At 58.1% G+C, this 12,558-nt stretch overlaps 1 protein-coding gene across 4 annotated transcripts in view; it reads left to right on the forward strand.

Annotated features, from left to right (window-relative positions):
* The window catches only part of LINGO1 (leucine rich repeat and Ig domain containing 1), a 115,392-nt gene that overhangs the window by 16,842 nt on the left and 85,992 nt on the right, over positions 1-12,558 (forward strand). Inside the window, exon 1 of one of the 4 annotated variants that reach the window (XM_068695327.1) lies at positions 8,900-8,918. The exons of the other annotated variants lie outside the window; for them this stretch is intronic. The gene's annotated coding sequence lies outside the window, so the exon portion shown is untranslated. Of the gene's footprint in view, positions 1-8,899; positions 8,919-12,558 lie in introns of those variants that run through there. 4 annotated transcript variants of the gene reach the window in all.

The following is a 12,558-nucleotide window of genomic DNA, read 5'->3' on the forward strand; positions in this document are numbered from 1 at the left end:
ATTGTTTAGAAGTGGGTCTGGGTGATGCCCTGGCTCTCCTTGCCTGCAGAGCACTCCCCCAGCATGGGTGGGTGCGAGGTGAGGCTCCCCGTGTGCGCAGGGAGAGCGGAGCTGCTGTCCCCGAGGTTGCCAGGCGCGTGGCCGGGAGGGAATTTATCTCGCAGCTAAGCAGGCAGCTGAAAGCTATTGCTTCTGATGTGCCTATGATTTGCTGAAACCTGTGTCTCCTTTGTCATATTTCTGTCTGCCTCAGCCTCAAATCCCAGAGCAAAGTCTGAGAACTTGCTCTCAGGGAGGAACGGTGTTTTTTTTTTTTCCCCGTCCACCTTTAAGTATTTACTCTGAGCTTTCAGGATGCGTACCCTGTGGGGATCCTGCCAGCCGTGCCTGCAGCCAAGGGGCACTGCCTGCCTGCCCTCTGGGGTCCTCCTTTGGCTGCTTTCAGGTTTTTTGGGGTCCCTTCACAGCAGCTGTGGGTGCAGCCCCTCCAAACATCCACCCCCTGGAGGCTTGGGGAGGGGAATCGGAAGCTTTGGAGCTGTTCTTGGGCAAGGGGCTGAAGCCTGACCCATTTGGCGAGCTCCAGTGTGGGCTTGGCACATGCTGAGGCACCAGCTTCTCTGCGTGCCGCCTGGGTTCCCGGTCCTCAGCAGCTCTCGGAGCAGCTGCTGGAGTTTTCCTCCTGGCCTTACAGCTTGTGCCAGCCTCCGAAGGTCATGCCGGTGACCCAAGCAATGCCGACTGCCTTTGCTGTGCATCCTGTACTGCTGCCTTGTGCCCTGCCGTGCGTTTTGGAGTGTCCCCCCCCTTCCTCTTCTCCCGCTCTACTTCTCCTCCAAGCCTTCCCGCAGCCAGCACTCGGGCAAGCTGCTTGAATTCAGGGGGAGCAGCTCCTTGCTGGAGGCGAGCGCTGCTTAACTCCGGGGCGGGAGCAGGTTTCACAGCGGCTCAGCGAGGGGCAGGAGGCTCTCTGCCTTTCTTTCCGGGTGAGCACACAAATTGCAGCAGCTGAAGGCAGAGGTAGCAGCCCCAGCCACCAGCACGGCGGCTGTCAGTGAGGCTTGTCCCTGTCCCTGTCCCTGTCCCCGCTGGCGGTGCTCGCCACGCACTCCCGGGCTCTGTGAGCACGCGGGCAGCAATGCAGAAACCCTCTGCGGGGCCTGGGGTGGGAGGGCAGGTGCGGCTCTGCCGGGAGATGCCCTCAAACCATCAGCAAATGGAAGCAGAGGAAGCAGAGCTCACCCGGGGAGGTTTTTCTGAGGAGGAATAAACTCCAGGCGGGTGCAGGGCTGGCGGTGGAAGCCGAGCTCCTGTAAGCCGTGAAGCGGTGAGGCTGGGGCTGGTCAGCGGGCTGGCTCCAAGACCGGCCCTCTCAACTTGTGCCCGCTTTGACTCCAACAGCCTCATTAGCAGGGAAGTGTCCCTGAGATGAGGTCCGGGTGCAATTATCTCCTGCTGCCGCTATTGTGACCGTGGCATTGAAGGTTGGTGCCGTTACACCGCGTCGTTGCAGGGCTCTTGTGCGCGGGGGAGCGCTGCCCGGAGAAAAAGTCAAATTAGAGCAAGCCAGTTTTTATTTTTTTTATTTTTTATTTTTGAAAGAAGCTCTCATTAGCAGCCTGTTCTCACTTGCTTGCCTCATTGTGTTGGGGTGGCTGTGCAGACCCTGTCCCTTCCCTCCCTCCTGCCTGACCTCCGTGGTGGCCGTGGCACCCTGGGCTCTGGGATTATTCCGAGTGACACATCTCCGGGGCTGGGTGGAAGGCTGAGCTGTGAGACGTACAGAAAACATTTCCTCTGCCTTTACGTTTATTCAGCGCTCTCATCTGACCTCCCCAAACCCCGCGGTTCTCCGTGAGAGGCAGGGAAAGCTCCTGGAGTGCGGGCGGGGGAATCGCAGCCGGGTGTTGCAATAACTTGGGAGTGAGTGGCTGGGATAAGTCATGTCCCAGCGTCAGCCCGGAAAGATCGCTGAGCTTCAATAAACAACGGCGTGCGCTGCGGCTCCGTCGAAGCCAAGCCTGCCTGGTGCAGTGATTCATGGATTCTTCCGCCAGGAAAATCACCTTGGTGGTGGCTAGTGCGCGGGTGCCTGCCCGCCGCCGTGAGTAATTCCCCCCGCAGAAGGCACCGGGGAGGGGGGTGTGAAAACGCTGAACTTCTCCCGATGACTGCATCCCACCGCGGGAGGTGGGCAGCGGGAATGTCAGCAGGGGTGCCAAAGGAGGTGAAGCTCAGCAAAAAAATAAAATAAAGCGTGGCGTTGAGGGCTGGGTGAGGCCAGCCTGGAGAAGCTGAGGCTCCCCTGTGCAACGTGCTGAGCTCTCCCCTGGGAGAGGAGCCCGAGCGCAGCGTTAGTTTGATTTGTTTTGCTCCCTTTCGGCTGCGGGCTGGAAACCGGGAGGCGGCAGCGTGTGGCTGGGGGTGCGGCGTGTGTCTGGGTGCTGCCTGGAAAAATCTCCGGTGCTGCTTTGAGAAATGCTGGGTGGGCTGGGGAAATGCCGGCCGCGAGTCATCGCGGTGACTGCTGCCGCCTGCGCCTCGGGGGCGGCGTCCCTCTCCCTCGCTGCGGCTCTGGGGGGTGTTGTTTGAATTTGGGGATGGGTCCAAATGAGTTGGTTGGACTTGCTTTGATTTCGTGCTGAGGTGGGTTGGGTTTTTTCAAGTCTCTGGACGTGAAGGAAAGGCATGTGTTTGAGCAAAATGCCACGTTCCAGGTGGCGTGGTGGAGGGTGGAGCAGCAAAGTCCCCCCCCCTTCTTGGCTTGTGTGTCTGGGGTGGGTTTGGGGGGCAGGCAGACCTCATCGGTACGTTTTCAGGAAGGGTTTCAGCATGAGGAGCCAAGGATCTCTCCCTGCAGGCTGCACAGATAGGAAGTCAGCCCGGAGGTGAGGCCAGCCCCAGGGAGCAGCCCCGCAGGGTGCTGCTTCTGCTGCAGAGGCCGAGTCCCAAGGAAAGGTCTCCGAAAGCAACCTATGCCTTTTGGGATCCCCTCGTGGATGCTTCCTTTAGTGCAGGAGGTCTCTTACACCCACACAAAGCAGCGCTCTGGATTTAGAGGCCGGGCAGCTCTGGCTGTTCTCCTCCCAGGCTGCTGTGGGCACCCTCACAAAACCCTGCTGGGAAACGTGGTGGGCTCAGCAACGCCTCCCTGCAAAGCAAAGGGAGCGTGGCCGGGTATGGGGGAGATCTGACAGCACTTCCTAAAGGCTCCAGGGCTTCCCTGGCCCAGCGCTGATGGTGCAGGGTGGCCGGCAGCCTTGAGGAGCTGTGTCCCTGTGCTCCAGGGGAGAGGTGGCATGGAAACATCGGAGCAGCTCCTGTGGGCAACCAGCCTGGAGGTCCGTCCAGCCCTAAGACCCAGCAGGAGGCTGGCACGTCCCCGCAGTGACACCCTGAGGCACCGTGGCTGTGCCCGGATCCTGTGTGATATTTCAAGGGTTGTCCTTGGAGGGTGCGTTCCCAAATCAGCATGCCTCGCTCCTCCCCAGCCCTCTCTGCGCCGCGGTGCCCATCACGTATGCATCGCGCTGCCCCTGTACTTCTCTAAGCCCAATATACTTTGAATTACTGCTCATCTATTCCTCTTGACATCCTCATGCTCATAACTAGGGAGCCTGCATTACCCGGGCGCGCATCTGTCAAGCTGCGTGTTCCTCGGCCATTTCCAGAGATACATAAAATTGCCCGTGTTTATGACATTATTGACAACCCGCCCCATCTCCTTCCCCCTCCCCGAGCCCGAATGGCTGCCTCGCTTTATGAGGATTGATATTTGGGCAGTAAATATTTTAGAGCCTCATCTGATGAGTGTGTCTGTGCGGGTGAATACATTTCTGGCTGAGGACAGATGTTGGAGCTGTCTTCATTGGGGATGCGGGGCCTTGGCTTCCCCTCCCCACCCTTTGCAGCAGCTCTGCAGCTCCTGGGGGAGCGCAGGGAAGGGAAAAGCACCTTCGTGGCTGGCAGAGCTCTGGATTTTTGCTAATCAGTTGCTGCAGGGGCCTGAATCCTGTCAGCAGCAGGGTGGAATTGCTACGGGCAAGGCGTTACCCTTCTCCAACCCATGAAAAGCTGCAGTTCCTGCGGTGCTGGGGATTAGGTGCAGCCCTTTGGGAGAAAAAAAAAAAACAAAAGGGAAAAGAAGACTAAGTCTGTCTGGGGTTTCCAAGTGATGCGTTTTGATTTTGCTGTTCTGAAAAGCCCCTTTATCTCCAAAAGTTTATGAACACACTTTGGCAAACCTCTCAAAAGAGGAAACAATTTGTGAGTGGCATGGTCCGGGTGACCTAAACAATTTTATCTTGCTGAGAAAAGCAAAGGAGCCCGTTCTCTGCTCCTCCGAACCGCTGGCTCCCTTTTCCTTCAATCAGCAAAACAAAACGTGCTGCCTGATGGCTGGGGAAGACAAAAAGCAGATGCAGCTTGCACGGAGTGAGCGGTGCTGCAGCCGGCTGGCGATTTCGGGGTGCCCTGGCTGCGCCGTGCCTCGGGGCAGCACAGGGCTGGGGGCACACCAGGGTGTCAGCGAGCTTGTGAAGCACAGACTGTAAGTCAGCTGCCTTGTGCTGCCTTTGGCTGCTTTTTTATTTTCATCCAAGCCTGGCGTGAGTGCATTGAGATGTGTCCAAATTGGTTGCCCAAAGGGACTGGCCCAGCAAAGGGCACAGGGAAAGCGATAACAGCCACACATGGGGCTGTTTTCCCCCCAGGGCTTCCAGCTCCTTTTCTGTGCCTCTATGCAGCTATGGGACAGATTTGCAGAGGTTTGGGTTATTTTTCAGTGGAGCTGGGTGTGGTTTCCCCTAATCCTTATTTACCAAGTTCCCTGGGCACATTCCTCCCTTCTTGGCGTCGCTGCTTTTTTAGGAGCACTTCTGGGCCTGGGTGCCTGCGCCTGGGCGCTCTCACTTGAGATTTGAAGCTGCTGTGTCGGCAAGGGCTGTGCGCATCTCCAAGGACACCTGTACAGGACACGGACTTGTAAAAGCACTGGAGAGAGGAGAAGGCATCGAGCTCAGCTCGCAGTGACTTGGTGCCTCTGGCCCTCGCAGCGAGCCTCGCTGCAGCAGCCGTGCGCCGAGGTGAGGAGTTCAGCGGCCTCGTTTGTGTGCCGATGAAGGATGCCACCCTGGCCCTGGACAGTCTCCTCTTTTGTGGCGCTCTAGTATCTATTTATTTATGATTTCCGTGGGTGGTGTTTTGGATGATCTATTGAGCCAGAGTGAGATATTTTGAGGCACAGTGAGATATTTTAAAAACATCTCATCACTCTGGAAATATCCATGGTGCGATAGCTGCGTATTAGTCATTCCGAAAGGGAGTGATTTCAATGAAAGAAAAAACATCTCATCTTGTCAGAGCATTTTCACTCACTGTCTGCCAGGCAGCTGCTGTCAGTCTTCAGCCTCTGTTGCTGGTTTTTACTCTTCTCTAGCTCTGCCCTTTTATTTTTTAACAAGAAATAAAATAAACCCTATAATGGATATTGGGGGATATGAACTCATCAGCTGTCAGTAAGAAAGAGCCTTTAAAGAGACGCTGTAAAACCTCTTTGCTCGGGATTATTTCCAGTGGGATTAGTCCTCCCGGGGACTAGCTCCGTGGGGAAGGGGAGACTCCTCCTCCAGGTGCTGGACCTTGAACAGCAGCCCCTGTCTGCACCGTGATTTATCCCCCTGGAAGGTGGCAATAACTCCGGCGCTGTCACACACCACTGGGGAGGCGGCATTAGGCTTATGGAGAACACGAGCAGAGGAGGTTTTCTCCTAGGGAGGGAAAAAAAAAAGCTGTAAGGGAACACAAATGACAAGGCACCATCCTGCAAGAGGGCAGAGAGCAGCACGAAGCTGTTCAACAAATGAAGAGCCAAACGAGCTGTAAAAACAAACCAACCAACCAAAAAAACGCACCGATGTGGCAGGAGAGATTTTCGGGGGGAGGGAATCTGCCATAAATCACCCAATATTCGGCTTCGTGCCACCATTGGGGAAAACCTTCCCATTCTGCTGGTCTTTGCTCTTGTTTCCATAGATCCGTGGCTGCGTTTCCCATATGGCAGCTGACACTCGCTGGGGAGGAGGGGGTTTGTCCGGGATGCTCGGATCTCGTTAGGTCGGTGTTGGTAATCAGGGGAAGGGTAATTACAATGTAGTTATACTGTGAGTATGGCGCTGTCCCGTGTAGTTGCCATTGCCTTGTGTAACCAGGAGGTAGCTGCTGAAATAACTCCAAATTAGCCCTTTGTGGCTAAATGCTCTGTTGGAATTGGGGTGGGAAATCATCGTGTGTAGACCTGAAGTCTCATTTCAGTGGCACGGTGGTTTTGTGAAGTGACCGTGCCGTAAAAGGGTATTTTGCTTTTCAGCTATTACCATGGTAAAAGGGGAGAAAAATGCCTTTTTCTCCCTTAAAGAGGGTGTTTTTTGAAGGGGGGATGTGCTCCGTCCTGAAACGCCCAGGATGGCGTGGTGGGTGCTGATGGCAGCGCCCCCAGGCCCCTTTTCTCTGGGCACGGTTGCTTTAGATGTGGCTGCTTTCCCTGAAACCTGCTGCTTTTCTGCCTGGCAAGCCAGGTTGCCTTGGCTACTGGGCGAGAGAAGGAGTAGCCACCTCCTCGGGGCCTTTTGGGGAAAGCAGGAAAAAATGACCTCGAGCTTCCCCGTGGTGGCATCTCGCCGGAGCTGGGGGCTGCTGGCCGCGTGTCCTTGGTCCCGGCTCGCTGCGTCCCCGTGCCATCCCCTCCTGCCGCTGCAGCGAGAGCCGCTCCAGCCCGAGGTTTAAAATAGAAGCTATTAAATAAAGAGCAGGGGAGGGAGGCAGCGGCCGAGGGGATGCTCGGGCAGGGAGCAGGTCCGTGCGCTCGCCTGGGCGCCGTGCCGGGAACGCGATTCCTACGGGGCAAAATCCCCGCCTGGTGTAAGGGGAGGGAGGCACCACAGCGAGGTGGTGTGGGTGGGGACCAGTGCCACGAGCTGGCCAAACCCCTGCGGGATGGGCTGCGTGCTCTAATGCTCTTTTCTCCTGGTGCTGGGCTGGGCGAGGAGCCTTTTGCATCACGCTGCTGATGGCGAGCGCGGCCCCCTCTGCGCCCCCCACGAGCCTGAGTCAGCAGTGTGCCGCTGCTGTCGTCGTGCTCTTTAAAAAAAAATAAAATTAAAAAAAAAATCAGTATTTAAAGTATTTAAACAGATGGGAAGCCACAAAATACAGTCGGTGTACGGATCGTGTTTCATGACTAACAAAATATGCCAGGTAGGCCGTTCCACTTGAGATATTTTCAGGAATATAATCACTTTCACACATCTTCATAAATTTGCCAAAGTGTTAGTTTTCCCCCATATGGATCTGGGAGGATGCAGCATGTCATGACTGTTGCACAAGCATCTTGAATGCCGGGCCTTCGTGTTCCTCCCTCCCAAGGGCTGTGGCTGCAGGGAAGGTTTGGCTCCCGTTCCCCACGCTGCCGTTGGCACGGGCAGGGCAGGGGGGCACCGTCGGTGCTCCTTGGAGCCCATCCCAGGCGAGGAAGGGAGGCAGAGTGGCAGGACGGGAAAACAGGGCTTGAATTTTTGGCAGCCTGAGCAAGGCTGACTCCAGTGGGGAGGAGAAGATGCTCTGGGGGAAGCCTCAAAGGCCTCGTCCTTCCCCTTGGGGTGGCGTGGATGCTCCAGCACAGCCGTGGGGTAAACAAATGCAAAATATTTTGAGTTCGTTCAGCACTGGATTGTTTTTTCTTTTGGTCTCATGGAAAATTAAATATAAGGACCTGTTTTCTGCACGTTATTGATCTCTCACTCAAAATCTGGGCCCTTTTCCAGGAAAAACGAGCCCTTTTGTGAGCAAGGAGACAGGCACCTTCCCAACAAAAGTCAGCCTTCAAATCCAGCGTTCTGCATGAAACCTCGTGTTTCTGATAGGAAAATAGGAATTTCACTCAAATTTACGGAGAAGTGGTGCTGGAGGGAGGGAGGGAGCCTGCCCTGAAGGAACTGATGAGCTGGGGTTGGTGAAGGGCTGGAAAAGCCCACAGAAAAGCAGCCTCCTCTCTGGTTTCGAGCAGCCTGTGCCGTGGGGCTGGAGCGTGGCTGTCCCCCTCGCTCCATGCTCTCAGATGAGCTGGGTTTTGCCAGCGGTGCCCGGCAGGTGAAATCATGAAGTCCCTGCAGCTCATGTATTTGTTGATATAAAGCACTTGGGAATTGCCTGGGAGGAGACAAGTTATGCTCCTTTGGATGGTGCTGCTGCAGGGATGCTGGGCTGGAGGGCAGGGCTCCCAGGCTGGGTGTCCTAAACGGCACAGCCCCAAATCCCTAACGGGGTAGGAGGAAGGGTGAGGGAAGGTGGATGTCCCCACGGCTGCTGGCTCTGGGACATCGCCTCGAGTGCTGCAATCTGGTGTGACACTCGCTGACCTTCTCTAAAAGGTTGCCCACAAAGTTCACCCTGTGCCCCCCGGCCCCCAAATCCCCCTCGGCGGGTGCAGGCGGCCTCGTGTTGGAGCACGGCGCGCTGCCGGGCGGGCTGGGGCTGGGGGCTGGAGGTGGCTCGTTTTTAGCAGCGCGCACGCACGGAGCAGACAGCTTGGGCCAGCTCCAAAACACTTCCCACGCCCCCGGGCTGAATTTTAAGAAGCTGGGGCATCTGCACATTCAAAACGCTCCGAAAAAAAAAAAAAAAAAAAAGAAAGGGAAGAGGAGGGGGGGTAAAAAATCCCAAAGGCGTGCAGAGCACCCACCAACGGATGCCTGGCTGCGGAGGGGAGCTTGTTTCAAAGGCTGAGCAGCTCCGAGGCTCTCTCCGGAGGCGCAGGTGAGCGGTGGAGCCGCGGCCGTCGGCTCGCCCTGACGCTGCTCCTGCTCGTGGTTGAGAGGGGGACATGGGAAGAGGAGCTTGAGCCATCCGGGACCTGTGTCTGGGTGAGTGTCTCTTCCTACTGTTCGTTTGGGGTGCTGCAGCCTCCCGGCAGCTCCTTGAGTTTGGGGCTGCTGCGTTGGGAGGAGATGGGGACCCCCATGGGGGCTGCCGGGGACCCTGCTCCGGAGGGTTTGTCCCGGTGGGGGGGGGATGTACAGAGGGGAAGGGGGGTCTTGGGAGCTGGCCGGCCAGCACAGCTCCCGGCGGCGTGCTTTGGGGCCGGCTTCCCCCCCAAGTCCTGGCTGAGCACCGCCAGGCTGCGCTCCCTGTTTGGGGGCAGAGGTGTACGCCCGGAGAGCAGGAGCAGCACATGGAGCTCCTCGGCTTACCCAGGGGGGGTTGATGCAGGGCAGGGAGCCCAGCTCTGCGTGCTGTCGAGCTGCTGGCCCCCTGCCTGCGGCATCGAGTCCTGGCAACCCCAGGGATGCTTCAGCGCCGCTTTTGGCATCCTCCTGTCCCCCGTCCCCCAGCCCTGGGGTGGGAAGGGGCGTTTTGCCCCTGGGAGGCCGTGGCTGGGCTGTGCCGGGGGCTCTGCAGGGCCCTGCCCGCTGGGCTGTGCGGAGGAGGAAGAGGAGGAGCGGGCAGCGAGGAAGGCAGAGCGGGATGGGGAGGCCCCGCGTGCCCTGGGGGACTGGCTCGTTCCCGCTAATTAGCGGTGTAAGCAGGCATCCAGCAGCCGGGCTCCTGGCAGATAATTACCTTGCTCCGTGCAGGGAAGGGAAAAGAGAGCCTGGCGGTCCGCAGGGACTTGCAAACCCTCCCCATTCTTGAACTCATTTGGGAAAGGCAACCCAAAAAAAAAATAACAGAGAGAGGTATTTTAACAGGGCTATTTCTGCCAGGCAGGCAGGCCAATTTGTTACCCAAGTGACACACTTGATTTTAACTCGAAAAATCAAGGGGTTTCCAACTGAATCTTTTTTTCCCTGTTCCCTGTACTGGGGGCTGTGCTGGAGCCCCTCATCCCCTCCACGTCTCCCCTGCGCCCTGCCAGCAGCCCCCTGAGCCCCCCCTTCTCCCTCTGGCAAACGGGCAGGAGCTGCTGGGCACTGCTGGCTTATGGGGTCACCGTGCTGGAAACCCCACAGTGGTGCTGTGCAACCCGGCAGCACCCTTGTGGGGCCGGGCTGCTCTCCACGCTGCTGGCCCCAGCCTCTTCCTCGTGGCATCTCCCCCAGCCCGAGCTGAGCGGGGAGGGATTTCTCCATGCGCCACCCCCAGGTCTCTGCTCCGTGGGGGTCCCTCGGGGTTAGCAGGGGCTTTTTCTCCTAGGAGAGGGAACGGGGACAAATTGGCAGCCGTGGTGTTCCTCCTCTCCCCCCTGGCAGCCCCACCTCCCTCCCCGTTGGAGATTCAGGTCATGGCTGAATTAGGGCTCCCCGCACTGCAGAGGAGCCCTGGGTAAACTGCTTACCGCCAGTGGCACAGAGCTGGGGGTTGGCTGGGTGCCCCCCCCCCCGCCCCCCTGCCCGCAGCTTCGGGTGGGTGCTGGCTGCACCCCCTTTAACCCGCCCTAAAGGAGTGATTTGGGGTGCTCCCTCCTGCTCTGGAGGGCTCTGGGGGTGGGGGGCTGCTCCCCCTGCCTTGCACCCCCAGGTTGCCAACACGGAGACCCTGGGGGAGGCCCCGCGTTTAGTGCTGCGGCTGGGATTAGGCACAGATAAGGAGATCGATAAATCCCCCCCTCAGATCCGTGTGCTGGGAATGTTCCGGGGAAGGGGGCGGGAGGCAGCGAGCCCCCAGCCTGGGCACTTCTTGGGGGGGCAGGGAGGGGCCCCCAGCCATATCGTGCTCCACAGCGCGGTGTCTGCGTGTCGGAGAGGAGAAGGAGCCTCTGAAAGTAGGTCAGGCTGCTTTGCAGAGCCCCGCCTGTGGACAGCGAGCCCCAGCACCCGTAAAACCCCTAAAAAAGGATTTTTAGGAAGGAAGGAGGCGTGGAGCTGTGCAAGCACCTGGCTCCAGCTGTGGGGCAGCAATGGGTTTTGGAGCTGCAAGGTGCAAGCAAAGCCCCCTCGGAGGGATGAGATGTTTCCACCCCGTTTCCAGCCCTTTCCAAAGGAAAACTGAAGATGCCCCCACCCGTTTTTAACCTATAAAAGCAAGAAGGGAGGTCTGCGGGCTGTCTGTGGGGTGTGCAGGGAGCTGGGGTGGCGGGAGGTGGCCACGGCCCCTCCAGGAAGGCTCCAGAGCTGCGTGGAGAGGGGAAAATGGAGATGTGCTTCTGCGGCAGAGGTGTTTTAAGTGCAAATCAGGAGCTTTTTGGTGGCAGAGCTGGGGAGCAGCGCTGTGCTCTGGCTGTAGGCACCTGTTGGGAGGTGGAAGCAAACTCAGAAATTGCGTTTGTAGCACCAGGGCAGGGCTGGGCTGTGCTGGGGGAGGGATGCTGCCTTGCAGCAGTGGGGGAACAGGGCCAGGCGGGGCCCCAGCCCCTCTCCAAAACGCTTGCCTTGCTTTGGGGCAGCCGTCAGGGCGAGGAGAGCCTTTCCCGGGTGTATTTTGGTCACTGCGGGTGTTGAACGGAGCTGTTCCAGCACGCCTGGGGAGGTGGCTGCTCAGTCAGAGGGCTCTCCAGCTCCGTGAGCTGCTCCAGAAGCACCGGCTGCGTGTTTCCCCACCTCCTGCTGCCGAGCTCGACCAAAATGAAATCTGCCCTGCTCTGCTTGGCTCCTGCAGCAGCGCACACAGGGCCGTGCTGCTTCCCAGCACAAAGGGGGTGCTGGGGCCCCGCACAGCACCTGGGGCCTCTCGGTGGCACAGAGCTGCCCCCTTTTTGTGGGGCACCAGCACATCTGGGACGATCCCCGTGCCCTCCCCGTTGCCATCGAGGGGCGGCTCTGCCAGGCTGGTGGAGCCGGGCGGGGAATAAATTGAGTGCGGATATCCCGGGCAGGGCTGGGCTCTATTGATTGTCGATGAAAGGCTGTGTCATGATTTTTTCTCTCCCACTGTGTTTGCTGCAAAGTTGCATCTTGACTCCTGGCATCACCCGCTGACGAGAGAGCTCATTTTTCCCCCTTTAGGAGGAGGGGAGTGGGAAAGGAAATAACAAAGAAGAAAAGGGCAGGGCTGCACGCGTTCCTTCTAAGCTCGTGAGGGATGCAGTGGCTTTGCTAAGCCACCACCCGGACAGCAAGCTGGTGTTAGCAGTGCAGCACGTTACAGCCAGCACCCCGCGTGGCATTGCTGCGTGGGGGCCCACGGGGTGCATCCTGTGCGGTGGCTCCTTGCTCTGGGACCTGCCTGGGCTTAGCGGGGATCCCAGCTCCCCGCTGTCCTCGGGAGGGAAGGCTCATCAAGGGGCTGGGGGCTTCTCAGTGCTCTGGGAGTGCCTCTCTGGTTTGCCTTCCATGACCACGAGGTCCCTTTGCAAGCCTTTAAGCTCTTGTTTAAAGCTAGGCGGCGCGGGACACCCTGCAGCTCTTGGAGCTGTTCCTTGTCCGTTTCTGCTCCCGTCCGAGCTGCGCTGGAGGAAGAAGCAGGAAGATCCTAACGGAGAGGTGACGCCTGTGTCAGAGCACTTTGGGAAGCTGCTGAGACATCCTTTAAGTTGCTGTTTGGCATTTGGAGCGGCTCTTTGCTCTTCAAGGCACCGTTTTTAATGATTAAACAAAGAAGGTTTGGAAGTGAGCGGGCACAGTGTGA

This window comes from Anas acuta, chromosome 12, assembly GCF_963932015.1.
Source record: "Anas acuta chromosome 12, bAnaAcu1.1, whole genome shotgun sequence".
Classification (NCBI taxonomy): domain Eukaryota; kingdom Metazoa; phylum Chordata; class Aves; order Anseriformes; family Anatidae; genus Anas; species Anas acuta.